This window comes from Peromyscus californicus, unplaced genomic scaffold (assembly GCF_007827085.1).
Source record: "Peromyscus californicus insignis strain IS unplaced genomic scaffold, ASM782708v3 Scaffold_7__1_contigs__length_154581171, whole genome shotgun sequence".
In the NCBI taxonomy this organism is placed as follows: Eukaryota; Metazoa; Chordata; class Mammalia; order Rodentia; family Cricetidae; genus Peromyscus; species Peromyscus californicus.
Window position 1 is genome coordinate 35,494,043 of NW_026294595.1, and position 8,780 is coordinate 35,502,822.

At 41.1% G+C, this 8,780-nt stretch overlaps 1 protein-coding gene across 1 annotated transcript in view; it reads right to left on the minus strand.

Moving 5' to 3' along the window:
• Positions 1-8,126, minus strand: part of Cytip (cytohesin 1 interacting protein) — a 64,278-nt gene extending 56,152 nt beyond the window's left edge. Inside the window, exons 1-2 of the mRNA XM_052725889.1 lie at positions 8,022-8,126; positions 7,435-7,536 (exon numbers count right to left, since the gene is read on the minus strand). The gene's annotated coding sequence lies outside the window, so the exon portion shown is untranslated. The remainder of the gene's footprint in view (positions 1-7,434; positions 7,537-8,021) is intronic.
• Between the last annotated feature and the right edge of the window lie 654 nt (positions 8,127-8,780).

Consider the following 8,780-nt stretch of genomic DNA (forward strand, 5'->3'; position numbering starts at 1 on the left):
TGGGAGATTTGCTGAGAACCAAATAAGCCGGTGAGAGCTGAAAATAAGGGCCATAAATTCTTTTAGGCATGGGGCAATACCTGTAGGCAGGAAGAGGTAACTGCATCCACGCTCCTGGAGAAGGGAATGCTGGAAGGAAATAGGAGAGCTTAGGCTCTCACAGCTCTATAGGATGTCGCAGAAAGTCCAACTGAAAATAAAGTTGAAAACTTCCAAACATCTAGAGTATAGAAAGCAAAGCAATAGCAAATGGACAAATTACTTTTGCTTTTGCTGTTTACCTCTGCCCCTAACTGATAATTTAGCATAAATGAGAAAGTTTGTCAATGATGAAAACAGACTGAATCCCAAGACTCATTCCTTTGGAAACATCTAATCAAGAATATGATTTGTCTCGGAGACAAAGTTGAAATTTTATATGATCTACTTTAAAAAAAAAGTTTGTCTGAGAACTGACTTGTTTGAGAAGCACTCTGTCTTTTCTCAACATGCTCCAACACAGAAGTGCTGGTCTTTCTTGCAGTCATGCTGTGTGCTGTCCCACTTTGGACCAGTCAGCCAGCGGTATCAACTGTCCTGGGCTGCATATTTGGTCTAAGCACCAGGACAGCTCTGCCTCGGGTTCAGATGTGTGATCACCTGCTGCAGCTCTCACCACGCCCAATGATCCGACCTTCCTTCTCTATCTCAATCACTACTTCATTTCCCTTCTACCTCCTTATCTTAAATAAGCCCCGCCTCCCATAGTTATTTCTGTGTTTGCCAGAAACAGTTTGCAAAGTACACAAGACCCCGCCCCCACTCTGTCCAACTTGCCAGCTTCAATTGTGGATTTCTTCTGGTTCTCCTAACCTACTTTAAAAGCCAAGTCAAGTTAGGAACACAGAAGTTTTCTAAGAAAACAGAATTCCAGGGACTGCCGTTTTTCTGAGTAACAGTCATTGTAGAATTGCGTCACTCAGAACAGTTAAGTGTGAGGTACAGTTCTCTGTAACATTGAAAGTACGACATACTCACTGTTCAGGATCAGGTTTCCAGGAAGGGAAGGACTCTTTGCACCTACAGTGCTGCTCCCTAGCCACCTCAGGATGAAATCAGGCAGAGCCAGGGGTAGTGGTGGTCATCCTTAATCCTAGCACTCAGAGGGCAGAAGCAGATGGATCTCTGTGAGTACAAAGTCAGTGTGGTCTGCACACTGAGACCCTGCCTCCAATAAACAAAAAATATAGGCAGAAGGTAGAAGCTCAAACTATGCCTATAGTTGATTTTATCAACAACCTCTGTCCAGGGCTTGGAGTCATATGACATCCTTCTGTCCCACACAAATGATGAAGTCTCCTATGTCTGGCTAAATGTGACTAGAATCGTATTATTAATATAATATAAGTTTTAATATATTTTACTTTCTAAGTCAGACTTAGGCTCACCAAAAACTGAATGAAAAGTTCAGAGTCTCATGTATGTGTCCAGTCAACACAGGCTCACATACTCTATCCTAACCAACATCCTGCATCACAGCAGTGCAGAGGTTGCACTTGAGATGCATCATCACCCAGATAGATAGTTCACATTACCATTCACTCCTGCTGTTCTATATTTTATGCGTTTGACAAATATATGACTATGAACAATCAACATTGTGGCATTTACAGAATGGTTTCACTACCCTCAGTTCCTCTGTATTCCACCCCTTTGATTTCTGTTTCCTGCTTAACCTCTGACCTTTACTGTGCTCCAGTGTTGTCTCTACCACAAGGTCATGGTGCTGTGATTGTGTGTGTGTGTGTGTGTGTGTGTGTGTGTGTGTGTGTGTGTGTGTGTGACCTTTTCAAATTAGCTTGTTTCATCTAGTAATATGCCTTTAAGTCTCCTCTATGTTTTTTCACACCCCAATGAACAATAGCTGTTCATTTTACCTCTAAATAATATTTCCCCGCATGTGTCTATCACTATTTGTTTATCCATTCACTCACTGAAGGATACTGTGGTTTCTCGTGTGTTTGGGGATGCTGAACAAAACAGCTATCAATATGTGCGGGTGTGCATATGTGGGGAGTGGGGGCATAGTTTTCAACTTATTTGAAAAACACTAAGCTTGACTGCTAGATCTTATACTAAGACTATATCTAACTTTTCAGGAAGCTTCCAAACTGTCTCCCAAAGTGGCTGTACCATTCTGCATTGCCACCAACAATCAGTGAACGTTTCTGTGGTTCTAGCCCACCGTCTGAGGATATGTTGGGTCAGTGTCTGGGGATTCTACCACTGTGGCAGCATGTGGTGCTATCTCCATGTTTTAACTGCAATTGTGTGGTATTGAGTGTTGTCCATTAATATCCCATTGGAAGATATGTTTTCATTCCTCTTGGACACTAAGTTGTGATCTTACTGTTGAGTGCTATAGGTTCCTGGAATAGATTTCCACTTGTAATTTACCTTTTCCTCCTTTTTGATTTTTTATTTTGTTGGGGGGGGGATATTCTCACTATGTTGTGTGAGTGTGGCTCAGCATTCCAAACCTCCTTGTTCTGTCTCCACATGTTAGGAGTACAGACAAGCAGGCCAATGTTTATCTGCACTATCATTCTCTAGACAGTGCTTCATACAGATCAGAAAGGTTCAATTTTACATCATACTATCCCCTCAAAGTTCATAAGCATAATAGGTGATTGAGTACATGTTTTCCCATTGCCAGAGTTGGCAGTTATAGACTCCCAGTACTAGGATTAAAAGATAGACAGTAGATAGCACCTGGAGCAAGGAACTTCTACAAAGCTTACCAGAGGACATGGCTTTTGTACTCTCAACTTCCAGGCCAAATTGTGTATGTCCGTCCCCCTCCCCACTTTACTGATCAAATCTAAGAGAAGACTGGGAAGGGGAAAGAACAAGGGAGCCTGGGTGCGGAGAGGAAGGGAGTGATGCTCAAATTTTTCCATCTGCTCCTGAGGGCATGCCTCTCACCACTGAGCCAAGTACATGGACCAACAGGAGAAGCATCCTTAAACCTGCAGGAAAGAAGAGTCAGCACTAGCTTTCATATCTGCACCTAAAAGAGCCTGGACAATCCTCCTCCCAATCTCTGAGGAAAGAAGAAGACTTAGAAAGGAGAGCAGGCCCAGCCCTGGGCTACCCACATGTGCATGTCCTTGAGCCAAGCAGCTTAGGGGAAGTAGATAAGTGTGTAATATCTTCAGAAATTTCACCAAGGAGAGCTGGTTGCTAACAAGAGGACCCCAACAAGAGGATTACAAGAATGAGATCTTACTGGAGCTGGATCTGCAATCCATAAATTAGGGAGGCTTCTGAAAACCTGAGAACTCTCAAGTAAGTGCTTTCTACACAGAGGGCCCCAGGAGTCCTGCCGTACTTCAGGAGGACAGACTGTAACTACACATTAGATGGGAAGGATGAATTCTTCACTCCTCATCCTTGCTCCAGTTGCCTCACACTGTAGAAAGTCAGAAAATGAAAAGGGAAATTGTATCCCAGAAGGATTGCACACCCCCATCTTCTATCCAGAAGCCTGTGTTTGACTGGCAACATTGGAGGACATACCTTTAAATTGGGCTGCGATTGAAACTCTCATAATACTGAATTATGTTGTGTTTTTGTATTTTATAGAAAAAAAACAAAACCTCAAGTATCTGCCAAAGGAAAAGAGAAACTTGGCAAAGTTTAAGTAATTGGAAAAGAAAACATTAGTTCCTATACCTATGCTCCTGGCAAGCTGACTATATAAATAATAAATTAATAGTAAATAATAAAAAGTGGAAACAACATGAGATAGCCATCTCTTCTACCAAAGATATCACAAGTGAAAACTGAATCAGTCCCTTAGCTATTTAGTTTGCATTTAAACAATAAGATGAAGCAGAAACTCTGAATCAAAGAGCTGGATTAACAATGATGGGGCTCAGAAGAGCAGACTTGCAATGGACCGTGGGAATGAAAACAAATTGTAGATTAGGAAAGCCATGGATTCAAATTTTGACTGTAACTTGAGGTAGAGAGGAATAATAAATACATATTCATTCAAATTAGTACAATAATGTGATTCACATAACAGAAAGGCTCTAGCAAACCCTAACGATGTCTAACACTGTGGCAGGCTTCTAATATGCTAGGCTGGCTGTGGCATGAGGAAATTTGCTAGCTAGAAACTTTTATCTACTAGGTAAAGGGTTGGGTCTGGGTTAGAAATATGCATGAAGTAGATACTCAGGATGGCTTGAAGATGCTGGAAGAATATCACCCAGGTTTTCAAATGCTTTCACAAAAATTATAAGCTGAGAACATAGCACAGCATAATTGGAATGGCCTTGTTTTTACTAAAGAAGTTAACTGAGGCAAGAAGAAATGGGACTGTCTTGCTTATCAGTAGCTGTAAATTATACACATAGTCAAATCTAGATAGAATTTTTACTTTACCATCTTTTCATTATATTTGAGAGTTCTCTAGAAATAATTTGGAGCAAATTAATGGTGCATTAAAATTCTTCATCTAAAAATACTGAAATATGCTCCAGCTATGCGATATTTCTTTTCATAAGTCATGTGGAAATAGCAGCAGTGGTCCTTTCTAAGGGGGTGACTAACGCAATATAGCCCAGCAGATGACAGGCTTTCAAAAATGGTGGCTACATTTGTCAGCCTTTTGCCTCAATTACCATCAATGATTATGAAAATGAGAATATACTAATATATTTAGAGTTTTTTTTTTAAAAAAAAGCACTGGTAATATGCTGTTTAAGAACTATAAGTTAAAATTTCTGTTTGTGGAAAAAACTAAAAAAATTAATATTTCAAGCAAAATTTCTCAGAACAGCTAGTTAGTAGTTCAAGAACCATTCTGTCAGTGGAAAAACCTAAACTAAGTTGAGTATTGTCAAATAAGCCTTGTTACACTGGATGGAGACTGAAGGAGGAAGCTGAAGATGGGTCTGAACAGAGAATCTGACTCTGCACCCCACCATTCTTCACGTTCCACATGTACAAGTTCGTTGCTGACGTGATCAGATCCTATGAACTCCCCCAATTCCACCTTTGTCTTTAAGAAAACCCCCTGAGATACCAGTGCTGTTTGTTTTACACCAGGAGCTATGATTTGGAGAGAGTACGCGGGACCAGCCACGTGGGAGCCAGTCAGCCGGTTTCATTGACCCCACCATGCACAGCATTGCTGGTTTATTTAACTTGATCCCTGAACCCTTCCTTTATCTTCCTGCATTTCTCTTCATGCATCACCTCCATGCATAGTGAGTGGTAGACATGAACAAATCACGGAATTGAATGTGCTTCACTTTGTTCTCTTTTAGTGGCTCTCACAATGATCTTCCCAAGGAAAATCAATTGAACTATCGACTGAAAAACCATTGCCAAATCAATTATAGTTGCAGTTACTGGTGCCATCTTGGTTGCTCACTACTACTAGTCTTGGGGGTGGGGGACATGTGGTGATGAGAAAACATGTCTCCTATTTATAGCATGGCTTGCATTGGTATAGATTTAACCAAGGACCTCAGACATGCTAGGCAAGCATGCTAGCACTGAGCTACATCCCAGGGCTATCCTTATCCACTGACCAGTACAAGTTCAACCCATAAACATCAGCCTTTGACCCTCATGACCTAAGACCTAGTCCTCTAGTTGTTGATACCCTATCTGTGCCATTTTCCTGCCACACAGAGCACACCTGACATTTGATCATGGTTTTTATTATACGATGGATAGAGAACCTGAAGACTTTTCTGTTAAAGCAAGGTTGTCCAACTGAGTGTGTGGTGCTTCATTCCCAGTACCCTGGCAGCAGAAATGTAAGGCTCAGGAGTGGAAGGCCAGCCTGGAATATAGGATGAGAACCTACCTCTTAAAAAAGAAAAGAAAAGAAAAATGAGTAGCCTAGGGAGACAGCTCAGTGTTAAGTACTCATTGATGAATCGTGCAAGTACGAGGCCCTGAGTTCTGATCTCAGTACCTACATGAAAGCCGGATATGGCATTGCAGGCTGGTAGCCCTTGTGCTGGGAGACAGAGAAAGGTGGATCCCTAGGGTTCATTGGCCAACCTGTCTAATTCAAAATGGAAAGCTCCAGGTTCAGTGAGAAACCTTGTCTCAAAAATAATGAAGTGGAGAAGTGATTGAGAAAGACATCCCCACATCAACCTCTGGCCTCCTGGTGTTTCTATGTGTGTAAGCATGTTCAGACTCATGTGTACTCAGAAAGAGAGAGAGAGAGAGAGAGAGAGAGAGAGAGAGAGAGAGAGAGAGAGAGAGAGAGAGAGACTGCAATGAAAAAGAGGCACATTCTCCAATGCCTGTATCCATTACAAAATAAAGATTTTCAGAGGCATACATTCTCCACCTCAGATTTGCAGACTTAGAATTGCCAGGGCTGAGATTCAGCCTCAATGCTTACCTACATGCTCTCCAGGGGGCTACATGCGTCAATTTGAGATCCACTGTTCTGTGTCTTTCCTTAAGATGCCAAAGAGTACTTAACAAAGGCTCTCTGGACACAGGGGCCTGACCCCTGGTGGTCCAACCCTAAACTCAGACATAACGGCTTAAGGGAATACTTTGCGTCTGGTTTAAAGTAAACTTTTTTTGCTGATAACTTGATTGTCAATTGTTCCTGGCTGAGCTCTGAGCACCCCAGTCAGGCCTGTCTCACAAAGAGCATCTAAAAGCAAGGAATTCACTGACTTGTTTTTGTAGCAGCCACAAAAAGTGATACCCTGTCAATTAAAATGTTTAATTGTCTGTTCTCTTAAAAATGTTTAATTATCTGTTCTCTGCAGATAATACAGAGCTGGAAGGACCAGAAGAGCTGATGTCCAATTTCCACACACACACACACACACACACACACCCATCCATATGTACACATGCACATACGCACACAGAGTAAATGCCTGCTAGTTGCCTTGTCCTATCTAAATCACCAGAACACCATGTTTGAGTTCTAGTGTGCAGTCAGTTTTAACTTGGCTCCTTACCAGCTATCTAGACCTGCCTCTTGTCTTTGCCCTTCTTCTTGCGGTGATGGCACACTCCCATATTAATTAAACCATTCTGACTATGATAAAAAAAATTATCTACATGTCATAAGCTCAGTATTTTCCCTGACACAAGATATACCCACCAGCAAATCCACTGGCCATATGCTATTTTATATATACATATGTGTATATATGTTCATATATATAAACAGATCTTCAAGCAAAGCGTAGAAGTCCAAAATATTTAGAAAAGAAACCCCAAAGAGCAAGTCACCTTACTCACTAAGCACACGAATGAAAATAATCCCAGCAATAATTTATTTATCTCAATATACAACGCTTCACTAAAATGTGTTTACTTTCTCCTCCCCCTCAAATCAAATAGAGTAATGCATAGTGAGAATCAACCCCCACTTTTCCCACTCAAACTTACCATAAGGCTGTAAGGGGCAAGATGTCTGTGAGAACACCTCCTGCTCTCCAAGCCAGAGCAAATGGGGTCTTGGCTACTCCATTCACGGGAGTTCACAGCCCCCTGCAATGCCACAAGATACTTACAGAGAGAAAAGGAAACAGAGTCCAGTCCTAGCTCATTCTACCCACCTCATTTTTCCTAAGGGATATCCCATCTATTTCTTTCACAATGGGAACAAGCATCACAGATAGACAGAAAGATTAAATAAATACAAAATTCAATGTTGCTTATGTGAATCCCCAACCCTGTTCGAATGGGAAATTCATTCATTAATGAATCAAGGGGAGAGGGAAAGTATTTCTTATCTGGAGCCCCTCCCAAACAGATGTTTTTCTTGTGGCTTTCTTTCATGCAGACTGTGAGCTTTTAGAATGCCAAAACTGCCTATTATCCTCTAAGAACAAATTTTACTCTCCTTGTTTCTGTTGTCAGGTATATAATGAATGCATTCCAAATTAGAAGGAAGTTTGTCTATAATTTTTGTTTTAAAATCGAAAGCCCTACTTCTACTTAACTTTGTAGCATTCAGTTAAAACCAGACTTACCTGAGTTTTTCTTTGAAGCAGAACAGGCATCATTTTTTGGGGGGGGTGATCTGTCGCTTTAAGAGAATACCATGTTGGTTTTTGCCCACATGACATTCATTTCCAGTCCCTAGAAACAGTTTTGAGAGAGCAAATGTGCCACATGGACAGCAGCTATGGTATAAATATGTATTATGGAAAATTTCCACCCACACAGAAAACCTCATGGTCTGCGTTAGAAAACAAGTTGCTTCAATGCAGAAAATAGGCGTTGTTGCTGCCTTTAAAGCAAGCTCTTCCACAGGGAGCTGTTCTATTTATTTGCAGCCTGCAACTGTATTACTTTGAAAGCTTCATTGTGTGCTATTAGTTGAAAGCTAATATGTCGCAACCTCCAAACTAAAAACCTCTTTTGTTTGAATTTACTCCGACGGATATCCATTCTCCATAGAAACCATAGCATTGTTCTTCAAACCACATTTCACCTTTTTAATCATCACATTCCTAAACCTAAGGACAGTGTGTTTGGAGACTGTGACAAACAGGCTAGAAACCATGACCGCTTTAGTTGACCATATGTGGACTTGAGCACTGCTGTGTGCACCCCCGAAACATGAACAAGAAAAACCACAAGGAAAGAAATGATAATAGATCTAAGTCTTGCCCATATAAAAGAAATCTATCTTTTGAGTACTTTATAATAAAACTAAAAGCCAGACACTAGTCAAGGTATGTGTATAATCCACTTAAAATCAGCAGAGGCAGCTTCGGCATATACTG